The following is a 21,690-nucleotide window of genomic DNA, read 5'->3' as shown; positions in this document are numbered from 1 at the left end:
CAGGATATGGGAGGTGTCAGATTGCAAAGAAAAGAGAACTGTCATAGCAGAGCAAAGCAAACCTGCAGTAGACCAGCCATAGAACACATTATGCAAGATAAGCCAGGTCTAGGAAAGTACAAATGAAAGCAGGCTGCTAGATGCATGCCAGAAAATGGGAGGTGAACCATTAAGAAATGTAAAAGGAAGGGCAAGAGGTAATCCACAGCAGCCAAATGTAATTCAACACCAAAGGCACCACAATAGTAGTTCCTGTCGTAAAACACATAAGATACCCTGTAGCTACGATCATACATACACACCCTATGACATCATCAGTGTTCACAGCACAATAGTGTGAAAGCACCTCACACAAACCTGTGTATTCCCAAACACTGCACCATAGGTGTAAACAGATGGGGAACTTTTACAATGTACATGTTGGGAGCTGCCATAGCTGTGATTCATCACCATGTGTTAGTGACTGAAGGTGTTGTGAAGGATGATGCTGACAACCACCGCAGGCACCGGAGGAGGAGGAGAGTGTTCAGACCAAGGGTAACCTACCAGGGGCTACATGATCTGGAGATAGTAGAGCATTACAGGATGGACAGGAACATCTTACAGCAAATAGTTGAGCTGTGCTGGCCACGCCTGAGATCCAGAAACAACAGAGGGGAACCCATCCCAGTGGACATGAAGGTATGTGTAAGCTTGCGAATACTAGTCACAGGTACCTGTCAACTGGAGATATAATGGGGATCTCACAGGCATCAGCATCCAGGGTACTATACCAGTTCCTGGATGCCATGTTACCACATGACAGTGAGCATATATACTTCCCTCAAACTCAGGAGGAGTTGGCCAGCAATATGTGTCTCTTCCACCATGTGGCACACTACCCAGAGGTACTGGGTGTGACAGACTGCACGCACATACATATCAAGTCACCACCCAGTGAGCATGGTAGGCACTACATAAACCGCAAGGGATACCACTCCATCAACTACCAGGTCATGAGCAATGCCCAGGACATTATCATGGATGTGTGTGCTGGCAGCCCTGGAACCTACCATGACTCCCACATCTGGCATGCCTCACAGCTGTATCAGGTATTTGTCAGGGGGGACATCCCACATGGCCACCTTGTGGGGGATGCTGGCTATGCACTGGAGCTGTGGATGATGACTCCCATCAGAAATGCACACACACCCATGCAAGAACACCATAATGAGGCACACGCACAAACCAGAATCATCATAGAGCGGTTGTTCGGGATGCTGAAATCACGGTTCCATTGCTTGGATATATCTGGTGGAGCCTTGCAGTATTCTCCAGGCAAGTGTGCCCACATCTTCATAGTATGTGCCATGCTACATAATATGATCCTGCGGAAACAGCTGCAGCAGGGACATAATGGTGAAGGCCCTCACAGCCCACCGCAATTGTCAAGGCCATCACAGGCACAGAGGGATTCAGACCATGAACACCCTGTGCCAGCCCCAGTAGGCAGACGGAGGCATGCCCAATATTGGACCGTATAGCACATACTCTGACAGTGTAGGCCCCTATTGACTGACACACCTCTCCACCTGCACACACAGTAAAATGGATGGCACACACACACATGGCCACCTGTAAATTGTAATGTATAGGTGGCCTACTGTGTGAATCCTACATAGGCAGCCCTCAACCACTGCACACACAACAGCTATTGCAACAAGGAATGTCAACACCTGAACAGTACACGCACCTATCAGCATATGTTGGTACTGTATGTATAGGTTCCTAGGTACATTGGTAGGTACACGCCCGATTGTCAGAGGCCATTCATCAATTAAGGCAAACAGTGTCTGCTGTCGCCACTGCATGGAGTAACCAACTGACCCTCAGTGGAGCAGAGCCAATTGAGAGATCCATGTGTGAAATCACTGTTCCCCACACACTCTGCATGGATTCCCTGGTGTGTTAATGAGGGGCTCCATACAATGTAATCATGGATGTAGTGGCAAAGCATTGGGTGTACCTATGACAGGTATCTGTCACCCCAGCATGCTCCACCTATGGTTGTGTGAAGGTGTAGCACAATATAGTGTGTGGCTCACTGTGACATACATTTCCAATGCTGGAGCACATCCATTAAACATCACTTGGACATACCATTAATAGGTCTCATCCATATGTAAACTAACTGAGTTACCCATTTGATTGCAGTATGGAGTAACAGCCGTAGTACAGTCCACATACAAAACGCCATAACACGTGTACAAATCCCAGATGCCCAAGTGGTAAATGCACTGACTGTCGTGCATGTTCCCGGTACCATGTCCTGCAAGGGATGTTACATAATCCCGAAGGCACCAATAATGGATGGTGAATGCAGGTCATCAGATCTGGTTTAGCACATGTTAGCGGGAATATGCGTTACCCAGTGCTGGTAAGCGTCATTTAAACATGACTTTACGGATATGCGCGAAACAGTGCTAAGCTTCTCTGAATATCGCGCAGGCTCTGAAGGGTAAAACGACCACTGCCAGGAGTAGAACATACAATCATGTACACAATCACATAACACTAAGTTACCCAAGATGTACCAATGGCAGGTGTGTAATGTGACAGGTTCAAACACAAATGTGCAGAGTCCAGGAAACAGTATATACCGACATGTACACAATGAAAGGTGTATTCTTCCTCTCACTCTCTTTCTTACATATATATATATATATATATATATATATATATATATATATATATATAGATATATAAAATAGAGATAGAAAGGGAGATAGAGAGATATATGTTGATATATACGGATTCACCTATATCTGCAAATATATAGATAGGTCAACAACATGTACACAACCATGGAGGTAGAAATAAATAGGATACTGCCAACTATGGAATGTGTCACATACCGACACGTGTAATCACGAGGCTTAAAGACTGAAAGAACACAGTACCGGAACACTGGAACCGCGTGTAATATTATCACGATATTAAGGGACATTTACTTATCGCTGCCGGTGTTGTGGTCCACGTAGGTACTATGTTCAACTGTGTTTGTGATTGCTGTAGTCTGTGTATGTGTGTGTTGAGGGTGCCATGTGCATTTCTGTGGGACTGTAATGTGTGTGTGTGTGTTTGCATCATGTGTCTGTTACTGCTAACTCAGAGGTAGATCAGTACGGTAGGTGTGGTCATAGCTGGCCGTAGGCATACAGTACCACCTGTCCCACTTTAAGAGGGACAGCCCCTCCCTGGGCAGTTGTGTCCTGACAAAAAATATTAAAAAGGGCAAATGTCCGAGATTGTAGGACATAATTATGTCCCATATATTATGTAATAGTTGCATTAAATAGTTATGCCTGTATCTACAAAACATAAATGTTACATGAAACATGATAAGTAGCTAAAGTGCTACAAGAATACGTATGTATTCAGGATAAAAGTATGTTCTATCCTGTGTACTGACCGTGAGTATGTGTCGGCCTGTAAACACTGATGTGTGTCCTGCAAATGTCCCACTATGGCCATTTGAAAAGGTGGCAACCCATGCCAAAGAGGCTCAGTCACCAACACAACTGCAATGAGTGCAAATAGCTGTGACAGAAATACATGAGACAGCTGTCATTTAGTAACATTCCTTTACATATCACTGTATTTCCAGAGGTATGGAAGTATCAACCTCACCTGCATACTATATGGAAACCAATTAACGATGGCTCAGTGTATAAGCCCGTAACAACCACAGTTCAGTCTACTAAGTGATACGTCTTCAACTAGGGAAGGAGCCCACACACATATATGGAATATGTAGAAATGCAGTCCCCACAAACCTGCATGTGCTATGTACACCCACCTACATCTCCCCCACACCCAAAACAATTGCAATACAGACTGTAATAACATCACAAACATCCACTCACTCAATTACATCTGCAGAAGCGTTAACATACCTTGTGAGAGACACATTTGTAAAGGCGCCATGTGAAATCGTAGCTGTTGTATAATGGAACAGACGGCGATGTTACAGGATTTGTTTGCAATAGTCCCTTATCAGACGGTTGAGATGACAGGTACACTCACATGTAGAACCACATACTCTAGCCGTCACACACAATCCATGGGGGACATGAATTCAAAATATTAGTGTCTTTACAAATAGCAGTTGCAATTCCTCACAACAAAACACATGCACGAAGGTAGGGCAAAAGGGCAACACCCAAGTGGAGAATTAAATTATACCCCACTGTTGCCGCGTAATTGGTGAATGGAGTAGCTGCACAGCTGATGTGCATGTAATAATTTACTCAGGAACACCAATTGGTGGCAGGAAACCACATGTTACAGGTATTGATGTATATAAGGATGACTTGCCATACATTCAAACCTTATGCTCATACCATAGAACCATTTAAACAGTAAAGGTGTAAGAGAGATATTTACGAAACTTTGGAACGCTAACAAGGTATGTAGAACACTTAGTATGTTAGTGTATGTAGAGCCTGTTTTGTATTAATTAAAAGTGTATGCAATGCATAAAGTGGTAAAAGGTATTCTGTAGTGATGTCTTGTTGAGCATAGCAATGCTTGTAGAAATTGTGTGTCCTGCTGTGGGCCACAAGGTAAACATCACATACATCACAAGGGATGTTACATGAGGGCTTTAAACAGAACAATTCCCCACCACCCGCTGTCAGTGGTAGGGTATGTCCAACAAGTACGTGCCATAGCAGGGGATAGTATATGTTGATATACTGTCACAGTGAGCATGTGTATGGGCATATAATGACAATAACATGCCTAAGGTGGTCCTGCTGTGCAAGTATGCTTTGCATTATGGGATAATGTGTAAAATATGTGTAATGTACAGTATTGTAGGTAGATATGTCAGATATTCTACACAGCACAACTGTTATATCATGCAAACAAAAGGTATCATCTATTGGCATGTACAATACACAATAACAGGATACATATGGCTTGTAGTCACGGGACACTGTAACGGCATGATAGCTAATTGAAATGAAAGAGCTACTCAATTAACCATGCACAAAGGACATGTAATAGCTTCACAGGTACATAGTGAGGTACTATGCTGTCTGGCAAGTCTATGTGTAAGCCCAACTACAGTGTTTACACCGGCGACACCTCTCTAGGGTAGTGTCCTATCTGTGAACAGCAGAGCCATGTGTTACCTGCACCTCTGTACAGTACAGCCACTGCAGTGATCCCTGGTGTATCAGTGTGACGGTCTACAGAGTCACCTATGACCGGAGTGTTGGCTATGTTATAACACCCTATTGGCTGTAGTTGATGGGCACACATGTGTCTGTGGGCTACAAGTAATTGTTGTTGTGTTTGATAATGGGGGCTGCCTCTGGTGCCTACACAGAGTATGGAGAGATTCTGCAAATGTCGTACTCATACTATGTGTGGCCTGTGGTGGTGGAGATCTAGTGAGACTAAGTGATGAGTGGGGTGTGTTGCAAATGTTAAACGTCCCCACATGAATGTCAGGTCCAGTCTGGGTTGGTGAGAGCATTACCCCCAGCATGGCTACATATGTGCATCTCCCACAGGCTGTAGTGTCGTATGTTGGGAGGTGAGCGTTGACTGTGTACATGAGACAATTGCTCTATTGCCACATGTTTGCCATAGTCATCATATAGACAGGCAATAGCACTGGTACCTGACACTTGGACATGCCTGTATATTCAACCATGTCTCATAACATATGTGAGTTACGTGTATACAACAGCTGTTGTACTGTAAGCAAGCTGGAAATGTAAGGACAAACAGTGTACTTGTAAGACATGAGTTGGAGTGGGTGCTATAGTAATTAGTAGCTTATGAAGTGCTCACATGTTCTGAACAAGTGCTGAGCATGAATATGCAATACAGATAGGGTGTTGGATAATATCAACCCACTGCAACCCACAAGTGGAGACGGCAGTCATAATTGGAGGCACTGCACTATTACCCTGCTGAGTATGGTCTGCAAGTCTATGAACCTTTATCAACGTAGATGTTAGCAGTACAGAAGTAGATGACAGTATTGTTGATTTCACACTGCATAGCATACCTGTGACAGGTCATAGGACATCATCACCCATAGCGTGTTCCAGCTACACTGAGTATACTAGATGTACCTTCGTATGTCACAGGAGTGTTCTACCAGTGGCCTGTTGACAGAAGCAACACTACAAAAGGTGTCTGAGTGACATGTGCATATCACACCAGTGGCAGCTACCATAAAACAGGGTTAATGTTGTGTACTCCCCCCTCATTGTAGCCCATACCACACAGACAAATGGGAGGCATCTGTGTATGTAAGGATGTGAATGTACATGACCTAGGAGCAATAGCTGTCTCAGTGTTGCAGACAACATACAGAATGGGCTTTGTAGGTGAGGTGTGTGACATATGTGCACAATCTGATAGCTGATAATAGCATTGTCACCGCTAGGTGAATAACCCTGTACTCATTAACTACCACCTAGGCAGCGGTCAACATTATGGACACTGTGTAAGGGATGGTGCTGTGCAGTTCACCTCTCTGAGTTGGTGATGTCTCCAGGCCTATTAGGTAGTCATATGAGGCACCCATGTCATGACAGGGTGCCATCCATGAGCATGGAGATCATTGGACAGGCATACTCAGCACTCGGGTGACCAATATCGGATCACATATCACCTTTAAGGGGTATTGGCCATGCTTGAATGGGCGATACCAGCTTTCACAATCCTCACCTCCACTATGCAGCATGCTGGCTACCTTGCATAAAGACATGTGCTACATTGTGATGTTGGACATGCTACACATACATATCCTGATCTGAAAGACATATGTCATGGACAGCCACCATCCTACTACAAGGATCACCACATGCTGGTCAGATCCCTGTGCCATACATGTTACATACTCCTGCCATACCATGCAACCCTGTCCATCAAAGCTGCACATGTCATCTCTGTCATACATGGTGCGATGACCACATGGAAGATGTATTATTAACTGTCTGGATCAGTAATGTGGCACTGATGCACCTCGCGGTGGCAAAATGGCTGTTGGATGCAGCTAGAAACCCTTGCCCGTACATGCCATAGTTGATAACCATCCCTGCGAATGACGTCCGGCTAGCCATTGTCCCATGTCTATCACATGTACAACACAGGTGATACATGGCAGAATGTTGAACTGCTGTACAGTGCCGTGTAGCTATATATGTCAAAGCACATGCATGTAAAGGTTTCCGTGTGTATGTGTGCATTGTCACTGCTCATGTCCATTAAGGCAGTGTATGTGTTGATATGTGACATATACACAGCATCAAGGTCAACAACATTACTGTGGACACATCCAGGCATGTGCTGATAGGTAAGAACACCAGTACAGGCAAACAGACATGCCCACATCAAGACAGCATTCACATGGAGTATGAACAATGTAATGAGGTGACACACACATATATGGTGATGATATCCAATGCATAACGGGTGTTACATGTGTGTAACACAAACATGGCAGTCATGTCAATGTCATAACGATTTGCAAAGATAACTGTTCAGATGTACTAGATTTAATACAAATGTATGTGCAGCTGTATCTCTGTACATCTCTGTGATACTGTGACCTGTCTCCATCATTATGTCTTCCAGATAATGCCTTGTTAATGCCTGCCAGCGTGTAGCCACCTGGAGGATGATGCCCTCATCCTGTACCTGCACGAGAACTACGAGGTGTTGTTCAGCCATGTGCCACAGCTTGCCCAGCAGCGTGATGACCTGTGGTAGGACCTTCTCAGGAGGGTTAATGATGTGGGTGGCCATAACCACACCTACCAGCAGGTGCGCAGACACTGCATGGACCTGATACGACATGCAAAACAGCGTGCCAATGCAATCAGCAGTGAAGAAGGTGGAACAGGTGGTGGGCCACCAACCCAGCCCCCACTCACACACACCGAGGAGCTACTGGCCAGCCTGGGGACACCCTCAGAACAGCATCCACAAACACTGACTGCCATCGTGGAGGTGGGCATCTCCCAACCAATGAACCTGGAGTTGCCTGGTAAGTCACTACTGCACATATGACTATTATATCCTATTCAGTTGCATGTGTCACTGTACAATATGTAATGTAACATCATATGCAAGGTATGTTTACACACATGCCGCATACTACAGTATGCTACCCTGGGTATGCACACATGTGCATACTATATGCTATTGTACAGGCGGATGTGTTAAAATACACAGTGCACCTTGTGGCTGTCATACAGTTATGGATAATGTTCAAACTGCTGAGTCACCCCTATACAGGTACCTCTGGCGTGCCGCACAGACATCAGTACGTTGCAGGTGAGACAGTTGTCAGTATCAGGCATGTTAATGCATATATCTATACTCCATGTGGCCAGTTAACACATGTACACATAATGTATGTTCCAGTCATGATATACAGGTCGCATCTGTCATCATTCACACTGGCTACCCACGTGAAATATATACAAACTAAATGAAACACTAACATGAAACCACAGTATCTGTCATTGCTAGATGTGTGGACAGCTGTGCATACAATGGTGGAGGTGTTCAATGTAGGCATATGTACTATACATTGGAACAACACATGTGTGGTACGCAAACAGTACCACACAGTGAGCTGGGATATGGGCAGCCCACAGGAGTCACCATTGTGTAATATGCCCCTGCAATGGGTGCACACATTGTGATGTGCCATCTGACATATCCCAGACATGTAGTGTTCCAGCTGCAATATTGTCTCACTATCCCATAATACATACCCCACATACCAAACATACAACCCGTTGTCTGCATAGCCCTGTGGACAGTGACATATCTGACATCTATGGGTGTATGTCATATGGGACAATACAGACATGTGAGAAAGATGGCCATCACAAACATTTGGCCAACACATGTTCACACATGGCCATGGAGGATGGCCAGAGACATGTAGCCACATAGTAGTTGTGATGTGTATACACCCTGTTGCACATTGTCCACACATGGTCCAACTATAGCCTTAGTTGACTGATTATATAGTTGATGTGGAACACTGGACATCCTAAACACCTGTGCACAGCTAGTGGAGGTGTCACTTAATTCGACCATATAAGATGTGTTGAACATCATGACTGTGTCATAGCATGACAGTAGTCACCTGTACAGCTTCCACAGACATTGACACCACATCAGGCCACAGATACCGTACATTTCCCTTACTGCTGTAGGACATCACTGTCAGCCGTGCACCTCGTGTGTGTGGTACATTAATATCATGTGGGACATGGGGTATTGACAAGTCTTCCATGTGTGGATATGGTTGCAAGGCAGCTAAGACTTTGTAGTAGTTGTGCAGGGGTGTCATCCGTAGGTCTTCCAGTGACCTGTCACATGACACAGCATGGTTTGGTGTGTATACACCTCAGTGACGTGGGTCACAATCCACAGTTATGTAATGTGTATGCACGCAGTTATGGTTATGCACTGTGTGCGTATTACACACTGTGTAGCACTATAGACACCTCATGATGCCATGCAATGGCACAGTGTCTGTACTTCACACTGTATAGCAATGTAGACACCTCACACTACCCTTCAATGCTCATGCACATTTGCTAAAAGTGCATTCTATCTGTAGGGCATACAGACAACACTGCAATGTGATACCCATTACAACGCTGTACATGTGTCAGGACATCATTGTGTCAGACATGTATGCATGTCAATGCACACATCAGCAGATTACATGTCAAGGTCACTTCAGCCATGTTTACTGTTAACCTGTGCTGGTCCACATGGTGTATCACAGGGATGCATGCTTACTACCATGATTGTGTGAACTGCATGGCTACTGATATGACACCTGCTTGCTGTTGTGTGCAACCCAGGGAGGTATGCTAACTACCACTATTAATGTCTGAGCTGCATGCAGTCTGCTGTATCACATGCATGTTGCATGCCGTCTGCTACTGATATGACACCTGCTTGCTGTTGTGTGCAACCCAGGGAGGTATGCTAACTACCACTATTAATGTCTGAGCTGCATGCCGTCTGCTGTATCACATGCATGCTGCATGCCGTCTGCTACTGATATGACACCTGCTTGCTGTTGTGTGCAACCCAGGGAGGTATGCTAACTACCACTATTAATGTCTAAGCTGCATGCCATCTGTTGTATCACATGCATGCTGCATGCCGTCTGTCAAATCACATGCATGGTGTGTCTGTGTGTCTGTGTGTCTATTGTAATGTAAAGTCTTTCTTTGCATTCACAGGTGATGTAGGTGCGTTACCTTCCTGCGGTCCATCTGATGTTAGTGTCCCCACAGATACTAGCAGTGATGAACATATGCATGAGGTACAGGCAGGGTTGTCAGGGGCTGAATCTGTGCCAATGGTTGCCATCCCAGCTATGTCTCCCTCTTCCCTGCACACAGTTCTCATGCCAACACATACCCCATCACCAGTGGCCATAGAGGAAGGACAGTCAGCGTGAGTTAGCTTGGAAAAGGAATGTGTGGTGGCTACAGAAGGTGTGTCTCCACACCATGGTGTCAGTGTAATGATTGCAGATGTGCCACACAGGCATGTGGCCAGTGCTGCTCATAGGAGGACCTCTGGCAGACATGCACCTGCAGGACAGAGCGCAGCAGCTTGTGTCACCAGACGCATGTTCCAGACTGTAATGGCAGCACAGGCACGTGCTGAATGGCAGAACAGTGAAGGGCAGAGGCTTCAGAGAGCTGCTATCCGTACTCTAAACACAACATCCAGGCATTGGCAAATGCTCAACAGCATATTGCTGATGTTCTGGACAGGTGATTGGGTGACATGGTTGGAATCATTGACCGTGGCATGGCAATCCGCGAGCGTGAGCTGTCTGTGCTGGAACATCTGGTAGGAGTGAGGCGTAGGCCACGTGGACGTAGGCCAGCTACACCACCTAGTGCAGGTCAACATGAATGAGCCACATCACATGCCCACTGCCATAGTGCCAGTAGCAGTAGCAGTGCAGCTGGTGCTGCGCTGTCCACACCAGGACACAGCAGGCCACTTGAACATGGCCCTGGACGTTCCCAGTGGGGACACGGTTCCAATGGACAAGTGTCATCAGAGAGTAGCCAATCTGTACCTCCACCTGGTAGTGCCCGTGCAACCCCTGGCAGGCACAGGTCACGTGGCCGGACACAGTGAGCTGTACATCCTGGTCTGTATAATCTGGAGCTGTCAATAATACCCATGTGTAGGCCTGACAAAAGGTAGAACTGTGTGCACACATACACGCACACAGCAGAAACATCTGTAGGGCACCGCAACACCCACATGCATAATGACCACACATGTCCAATCAGATCACCGGACCTTACCCACACACATGATGTCATCCACTGGTGCAGCCTATGCCCCTGGCAAACATTATCACCCTGTACATATGATGATGTGCCGCATCCCTGTCATCCACACCATTGGTGCAGGGACATGCTCATATGGTCTGATGCACAGGGTGAACAGAATAGTGAGATAAGTGTATATGACATTAGTTGTGTACTGTTGACATGCACCAGACATACCATGGAGTAAGGTTTATAATGCATTGTTATATGTTCACAGTATGTGTCTTGGTAACAATGGTAACAGCATGTTGGTAATTATGCCCTGTTTCCCTCCTTAAGGTCTAATTGCATGTGCCATTACATTACAGTGTTTGCAGTTGGAGTGCATTGTTGTATGTTCACAGTATGTGTCTTGGTAACAACAGTAACAGCATGTTGGTAATGATGCCCTGCTTCCCTCCTTAAGGTCTACTTGCATATGCCAATAAGTAGCAGTGTTTGCAGTTTCACATGTGTAAATGTGGAGTACTCACAGGCATGTATGGCAATACCAGCATGCTATACGTAGCCTCAACCTCACTGTTAGAAAGGCTACCATTCCACAGATGTCCACACATCTACTGATCCAGAAGCATGTGGGCTGTTTAATAGGCTACAGTGGCTAGAGACATGACATCCATACCAGGTCACATCACAGGTATGTTGACATGGTGCGGGGGGTTTACACAGCGGTCTGGCTGATGATAACATTAGAGGCCACTTGATAGCATGAGGCCTCACTGTGTAGCAGTAATACCCTGTCACATTACAGGATGAGAACACACACAGACATACACAGAAACACACAGTAGCATGCCCACACTCACAGGGTCAACAACACTATAATGCACAATCGATAGTTTTGAGGTGAGGACCCCTGCCTATGTGGTAGTACATGTGTAAATGTACTGTGCACCCACACAATGCAACACAGAGAATGAACATGTACAGGTAGCCAGTAAGGCTGAGACCGATGGCATCAACAGGGTAGTAGACTGCATCACCATGAGGGTTAGGGATCCTGTCTGTTCTGTATGGTAGCATACACTCTCACTCCATGCACCAGACAGCCACACACACACACACACACACACACACACACACACACACACACACACACACACACACACTATGGAGTCCACAAATGTCATTCACATACAGATAGCTGACATGTGTGTGATACACCCACCACCCCTGCCTATGTCATGCTTTCCACACTGCAGTATGTACAGATCTCTACAACAGTGTATAGGGGTGTGTAACAATTGGGATGTATTCCCCACTATATGTGGCATATATGGTCACACAAGCAAACACACATGGCACTACTGTGAATGATACACCTGCTATATGATGATACATCTGACAGACATGCAGCAGTATTGGCCGCATTATGCGTACCAACACTACCTTTGACAATTGTGCTGCTATATGCACATGGGAGGATGTAAGTCTTGCAGGTGTCAAGTGACCTACAGTCAGTAACACCCTGACCTCTGTGTAGGTTGTATGTCTTCACCGTCAAGTAACAGTAGCATAGCATACTGTTTGCACATGTAATGGTAGGATGGCTTGTGACACACCTGTGAGCCGTCTTCGGCAAACATCCATCTGCAAAGGTGGATCACCACTTTATGTACACACATTCATCCATACCTGATGTACATCCTACTGTACTGTCAGTATTTCACCATATACAGGTGTCAATGATGGGGCTGCATTGCAACTGCATGTTGTAGATAGGCACAGATGAATTACATACATCAGCTACTGCACATGCATGGTAGCTGCATGCACACTACTACATGTACATGTGTGTTGGTCATACATGCCTGTCATGTAGCCATGTTTGTATGCATTGCAATTGGTGGACATGTGTGATGACATACATAACATGTGGACTGTTGTATGATATGATGGTTGTGATGGGTAACTAGTACAGAGGGAATGTTACCTTGGTCAACATTGCTACCTTATGTACTGTTAGCATTCAATAGCCATGGACCTAGCTTCCATGTGCATGCATGTGATTGCTGTAGCCACTTGTCTGCATGGAGGACAGCAAAAGCAATGCTATGTACATATGTGTTTTGTGTGTGTGTGTGTGTGTGTGTGTGTGTGTGTGTGTGTGTGTGTGTGTGTGTGTGTGTGTGTGTGTGTGTGTGGTCCATGTACATATCCACTGTGATTACATGTATGTCAGATCCAAACATGTGTGTTTTTTGGTGTACAGTGACAGTCATCTGTTACAGCTGTGTAAGACCCAGGGCCCCTGTTATGTGTAGAGCCGACCTGGTTATGAACAGTGGTATCATTACATTGCATACCACATGATGGAACCCTGTCAGTACATGTGTAGTCTGCACAGTTGCTGTAGACCTATGTACAGTCCACTGGTCATGAGTCACATGGTGTTGTGGTAATGTATGGATGTGTGTTGCTGGTCCAAGGACATGGTGATGTCTGAGGGCTACATAGTAGAATACAGCATTTACCTCTGTGATCTGCACCTGAGACATCTGTGATGGCTCTTGAGTGTGTACTGGTCAGTACATGTGAGTGGCCTTCATGTACGTGGGGACAGTAACACCATACTGTGCCCTTCCATGTTTAGAATCCGTGTGCATGCAAGACAGCCCTTTGCTACTACTAAGTGTGTGAGCATGCCCACTACACCGTTGTGCAGATGGACACACAGTACATTCCAAAATGTGCCCTTCCGTGTTTAGAATCTGTGTGCATGCAAGACAGCCCTTCGCTACTACTAAGTGTGTGAGCATGCCCAGTACGCCGTTGTGTAGATGGACACACAGTACATTCCAAACGGACGTGTGATACTAAGTGTGTGAGCATGCCCAGTGACACCTTGTGTCTGTTATGTGCCTCTGTGTATGGGCATGGCCATTGACATCCTGTATAGTGATGTTGGTCATCCAGGCAACAGATGTCCATACCCCACGTCAGGATGGATTCCTACATTGAACAAACTGGTTGACTGTCTTGAAGGGTGTACTGTCTGTGGCGCGTCTCGTATCTATGTAGTGTTGTAATAGTGCTCCGTAGATAGGCAGTTGTCCTGCTCACACCACTGCTGTGTGTTTGTCTACATCTACCTTGGGACAGTAATATGCTTTTAGACTGCTCACTCTCTATACATTCCCTATCAGCGTCTTTGCCTTTGCGGATGATGTCATCTACCTAGAAGTATGCCTCTGGGAGTGCTGTGTTCCAGTAATCTTGGTAGTGCATTCTGTAACTGCGTAATGCTGTAGTGTGATAAGGTAATTAGGTGTATGTTCGACTCCCAGCCTTGCCAAGTGTGTGTGTGTTTCCAGCTGCCTGGGGATGGAGTAATACTTTTAGACGGCTCACTCCCCATACATTCCCTATCGGTGTCTTTGCCTTTGCGGATAATGTCATCCACCTAGAAGTATGCCTCTGGGAGTGCTGTGTTCCAGTAATCTTGGTAGCACGTTCTGTAACTGTGTAATGCTGTAGTGTGATAAGGTAGTTAGGTGTATGTTCGACACCCAGCCCTGCCAAGTGTGTGTGTGTTTCCAGCTGCCTGGGGACAGAGTAATGCTTTTAGACGGCTCACTCCCCATACATTCCCTATCGGCGTCTTTGCCTTTGCGGATGATGTCATCCACCTAGAAGTATGCCTCTGGGAGTGCTGTGTTCCAGTAATCTCGGTAGCACGTTCTGTAACTGTGTAATGCTGTAATGTGATAAGGTAGTTAGGTGTATGTTTGACTCCCAGCCCTGCCAAGTGTGTGCCTGTATGTGTGTGTGTGTGTGTGTGTGTGTGTGTGTGTGTGTGTGTGTGTGTGTGTGTTTCCAGCTGCCTGGGGACAGAGTAATGCTTTTAGATGGCTCACTCCCCATACATTCCCTATCGGCATCTTTGCCTTTGTGGATGATGTCATCCACCTAGATGTATGCCTGTGGGAGTGCGGTGATGCTGGCACTCGATAGCATGTTCTGTTACTGCATAATGCTGTAGTGTGGTAGACTAGACAGGTAGGTGCTCGATTCCATGGCAGGTGTGTGTGTTTGGCAGTTATACTGTATGTGTTGGTATCTCTGGGTGGCTAGCTGCCGGATGTGTTCAGTGTGTTTTTTGCTGACCTATATAGTGTCCACAGCCTGCATATTCTGCCATGACACTGGATTGTCAACACATACATTCGCCAATAGGTATGGTGAGTAACTGTCAGCAGCCCTACTCTTACCCTTGATACGGTCTGACCCGTATGATGCAACAAAACACACATGCCTTGATAGTAACAACACTACATGATGCAGGTGGCACATGTAGTTTCCTTTTCATTCCTGTCTAATGCTTTGCTGTCATGTGGTCCGCTGTTGTGATATAAATTCCATATCTACATATGTGTGTACATGTATATGTGTGTAAGTATATATATATATATATATATATATATATATATATATATATATATATATATATATATATATAGATCTACCTGACTAGATCGACAAGTCAAAACAGCGACAACAACTTCACCGACACCAAATCATCGACAGTTCACAAACACAAAACCTCATACACTCGACACATCATAACAACAAACAAAACAAATCCCCTGTCCAAAACCCACACACACAACACAAGCACACCAAAATCTTTACAAACCAACACTAACCCTTACATACACAACTATCTACAACCCTAACCAAAACTCTAACCCTAAGGTCCGTCACTATTACACACTCACCTAACCCGCGCCCTAACACTAACTCACTTAACCCGCCCCTAACCCAAAAAATATCACTACTGCACCCTTACCTAACCCGGCCCTAACCTAACTCACTTATCCCACCCTATCCCTACAGACCGCCAACATGACACTTACCTTACTCGCACCCTTACCTAACCCGCGCCCTAACCCTAACTCACTTATCCCACCCCTATCCCTACAGACCGTCAACATCGCACACTTACCTTACTCGCACCCTAACGGCCGTCACTACCGCATACTTACACATCCTTTCCCCATCTCAGTGTTCTCAGCGTCGGTGTTTTCCTCCGTCGGTCTTCTGACTTGTCGATCTTCTGACTCGCTGTTGCTGTTCTGACTTGTTGATCTAGTCAGGTAGATCCATATATATATATATATATATATATATATATATATATATATATATATATATATATATATATATATATATGTCCATGTATATATGTATACAAATAATATATATGATATATGTAGATATAGAGGTGGACATAGATGTGAACATATATGTCAGGGGACATCAGCACTATTGAATGTTTGTGCTGGATGATCTATACGTGATAACCTGGGATCTATGTATAGCTGCCATGGCTTGGTGGTAATGCACATCATTTGTAGTGTGCAGGGTCACGGGTTGTAGTCGTGTAGACACCGGTTATTTTGTTGCTGGGAAGACCATGGGACATCGAATATGGTGATAGTAAGGCACCTGTTGCCAGTTGTGTATGGATCTGAGTGACACTGAGCAGTGGCTATTAATTTGGAGGTTTGATATGGGTCATATAACTATTCATTAGAAGACTATACTATGCAGATGAGGTTGACAATAGTGTATCCCATTTATCACCAGAGTGTGATGCTGGTCCCTGGAGTGTATGTGTGTAGTCAGCCGGGTGCAGGTCTCGAATATAGTTGACAGCATGGGAGGGGGGTCAGGCATACTGTAAGTACATTGCAGAACTGTGCCTCAGGAGTGCTCCTGCCTTAGCACGCCTAAGCTAGGGGTGTGTCTATACCTGCCTGGTGACATTGGGAGGGATGACAGCAGTGGTGGAGTAGTCAGGGTGTACAGGCTGCACAAACAGGTGATGATCAGCACAATCAGCAGATTACATGGCCAGCCCGCACCTGTACAGTACGGTAATGTGAGCAAGCAGCATACACACAGGTTTCGTCCGCACTCTACACCACCGGTGTATACCTGCGGGGACATTTCACGACACAGTCCAACCAAATGAGATGGGCTGCAGCAGGCAACATATACCAACATGTGCAGGGAGCTGGGGCAGTGAGGATGTGTATGCTGCCGAACAACCCTTACTGGGGTGACAAAAGACTTTATAGACCCAGGGTGACTTACCAGGGGCTACATGGGCTGGGGATGGTGGAGCACTATGGGGTAGACAGATACCTCCTGCAGCAGCTTGTTGACCTGTGCCTGCCACACCTGACACATCAAACAGGCCGAGGGAAACACATCACAATGGATACCATGGTGTGTGTTGGCCTAGGTGTACTAGCCACAGGTATCTCACACAGCACAACTGGGGATATCATGGGTATCTCACAGGCATCTGCATCCAGAGCATTGCACCAGTTCACAGACTCCATGTCACCACATGCTAGTGAGCACATACATGTCCTCAACACACGTGATTAGTAGACCAGCAATATGCATCAGTTCAACACATGGATGACTACCCTGGGGTACTGGGTGCTATAGCCTGCACACACATACACATCAAAGCACCACCTGGTGAGCAGGGTAGGGCCTACAGTCACTGCAGAGGCATACCTTCCAACAGCTAGGTCATATGTGATGGCCAGGGCATGAGATTGAATGTGTGTGCTGTCTTCCCTGGAAGCTATGATGATTCCGATATATGGCTTCTGACACAGATGTACCACACCAATGCCAATATGGACATCCCCTACAGTCTCCTAATGGGGATGCTGGGTAAACACTGGTGTAGTGGCTGATGACACCCATCAGCAATGCACACACACCTGAACACTCACACCATACTGAGGCAGATGCACAGGCAAGACATATACTTGTGCATGTGTTTGGGATGCTCAGTTCATGGTTTTGGTATCCGGACACATCCAGTGGAGCTCTGCAGTATTCACTAGCTACATGCATACAAGTTGTTATGGTATTTGCTATGCTACACAATCTTATCCTGCAATAACAGTTGCAGCAGGAACAGCATAGGGCAGGGCCACACAGTCCAACACTACTGCCAAGGCCTGTAGAGGCACAGTGTGACTTGGTGAAGGAACTACCTGAGCAGGGCACAGTCGGCGAAAGCCCATGCACAGTATGACCTGCCCTTGGCAAAGAGGCAACACAAGGCATATACACTGACACAGTAGGTACCCACGGATTTCCCCTCTGTGACCCGCACACAGTACAATGGATGCCAAACATGACACTACCTGTGCTCGGCCATGTATAGGAGGTGCACTGTGTGCATCCAACATAGGCAGCCCTCCAGCACCATCCTCAAGTCCAGAACACGCCCAGGGTATGTCTAATGACCTAACAATTGGCAGTTGTATTAGAATGTTTTATTTACCCATTGCTATGGTATGTATGTGAGCATACAAGTGACTGCGGTGGCCAAATGTTAGGGCAGCAGACAGTACGCATCCATAGTGGCACCATGACCTCTGTAGCACATACAGGGGTCACAATGGTAGCCTGCAGTACACAGGGTGTCCTAACCCACTGCAGATTATGGGCTGACCATCATGTGTGTCTGTACAGCCCACACACGTTCCATGCAGCTGGACAGATGTGGGCCAATACAGACAAATTATATACGATAGCCTATGGATAAGCCAAATTAATTACCCCAACCCCCTAAGATACACACAGACTACAGCAGGCCAGGCAGTTTGATGTAGGTTGTGTAAGCTAGGATGTCCAACACCACTGTTCTGGTATTTAAAGCTGGGAACTGACGTACACTGGTATCCCTCCAACCAGCAATTTAGGTAGGTCCACACACTGACATGGAGTACATGGCATACCAGTACAGTAGCGGCAGATGTGTACAACTGTCAGCTGTGCCCCCCATCAAACCTACACATGTGAGAGTCATGTGCGCCACCCATGGTGCTGTGTAGGACTGTGGTTGTGGTTGTATGCCCCCCCCCACGCTATGCAGGCATGTAGCAACTGTCAATGCCACATGACCATTAGCTACCCTGCAGACACAGCATGACACCTGTCTGTGTAGAACGGAGGGGTCAGCAACACAGTACTAACTATCTGGACATGTGACACATGCGATACAGTTGACCATACTTGGCATGCTCTCACACATGATGGTATGGTGGTAATGTTGGTCGACAACATGCGTAACAGTCATACTGGGCATGCTCACACACTGAAACACAGGATGGCCAGGCATGCATACACCAGTGGTCTGGACATATCTGCCAGTACATTGCTATACTGTTGGCTGACTGCACTGTATGGTGTGTGTGTGGTCTATTGTCTGTACATATGCCATGGTCTATTGTTAATTCACATGAGCTATGTGCACAGGGTACTGCTACCAACACGTGAATAGGGCAGTTCTTTGTTTGCAGACAGACCGACGCCATTGGATACAGACTGGGTAAGGCACATTCCAGCAGGTAGGAGCAGTTGTGTGTGGGTTTGCACAGTGTTAAGCACTGCTGACCTCTGGTCACAGCACCTTATACCCGTTTAGACTCCACATTTCCTTGACAGTGCACTACTGGCATACTGGTAGACAAGCACGCTTACAGCCGCTCGCTCACCGACATTTCCGCTTACATTTGTCACTCACGCTGGGTGTGTGTGATCCCTTGTGATGCATATTACATCGGACTACATGACTACAGTATCGGGTATGTGTAACCATTTTGCGACGGCAGGCATTCGACTGTACGGACTTGGCGGCCTGTCCAGTGACATAATCATATTATATGCGTGTTCCTCATACGATCTGCTCCCATCTGCCTGATACATGGGAACCGATACTCTGCAATGCTGACATGTGACTATGATTTTGTTAATGCAGCTGTCTGCCAAGTCATGCTACTGCATACCTACTGTACGTTTTCCACCTTTCAGATTGCACGACGGGAGACTATAGGAGTGACACCTTTCCCACTTTGCATGGGACATTCCCTCATTACGCATATCTCATGTGACAATATCAGACCTCTCCACCAATCGGGGACACATTTCTACAAAATCAGGGATAGGTCAAGAAAAAATCAAGGACACTTTTACAAAAGTAGTGCTATCAACTTGAAACATTGACAGAATCAGAGCATATGACTTAATACACATATTCTGAAGTAAAAGTAGTTTATAACTCTTACTTATTGTCATTAGTCATTAAGTGTAATTCACCACCTTTCCTTCAACAGTCACTAATTTTAGGAGGGATTAAGAGGGGCAGAGTTAAACTTTCAGTCAAACTCAGGGACGTACCTGAAATTCAGGGACAGTTGAGAGGTATGGACAATACTCTAGCCATTGCAACTGTCCTGATTAGGGGACATTCTCATGTTGTACATGTCTGTACTGGTTGCCTGTTACAGGTCTTGTATACCTGACACATCGATATGTTATATGTAGTAGCATTAGCAAATTTGCTGCTGCTAGACTACGCTTTGATTTGTGCCAATATGTATATTTCTGTACTATGCATGGCTGTAGGTATGTTCTGCCCTGGTACGTCTGACATTTCTACAGAGCAAGTTCCACTTTGGCCATTCAGAATGGTGGTGGCCCTATAGACCCTATATGTAGAGCTATCACATGTGTCAAGGCAACACATACCCACAGCCAGTAGTAAACGGACGACTTCCACGGTTTGCATATGTTAAGGTTATTCATGTAGCATTATAATTGATAATACTGTTTCCTATTACATGTAGCTGTTTCTGATGCAACAAATTAATTTCTGACAACACTACACACACTATATAGCCTCCATTCCAGAACTCACAGGCCATGTGCCATAACTGTCATTTTGCAGGACACAACTGCCCAGAAGAGTGTGCCCCTCGCAGGCGTACGGGTGTTGAACCACTTCTATTATGCTATCATCTACCTAAGGTGGTCAGCAAATTATGCACTTTCTGTCAGTAGCAGAACTCACATACCAATGGGTGTGAATGAACACTGTATCAGGGACAACGCATAACACCCTGTGGGACACATTTAGACGATTGGTTCTATTAACCAGACACATTTACAGTCACAGAGCATATGTATTCATTCACGTTTGGCGAGGTACATGCTGTTTCTGACTCATACATGTTGTCATCTGTCATTACCTGTATTCCACCACCTGTTCACCTAATATCACTAGTTCTGGAAGTGTTTAGTTGGACTTTGTTACATTCTGATGCATAACTATGGACGTCCATGCTAATCAGGTACTCGGCACTGATTTGGTCTCTATGTATTCCCCCGATGGTTTACAGACTATCCGGTAGATGTGCTCTTCAGGTTTGGGAGGTGTAGGCGTATGCTATGCCCACATAGGAATTTT

This window comes from Protopterus annectens, chromosome 2.part2 (genome assembly GCF_019279795.1).
Source record: "Protopterus annectens isolate FY-2018-M chromosome 2.part2, PAN1.0, whole genome shotgun sequence".
NCBI lineage: Eukaryota > Metazoa > Chordata > Ceratodontiformes > Protopteridae > Protopterus > Protopterus annectens.
Note: the sequence above shows the minus strand (reverse complement) of the source record.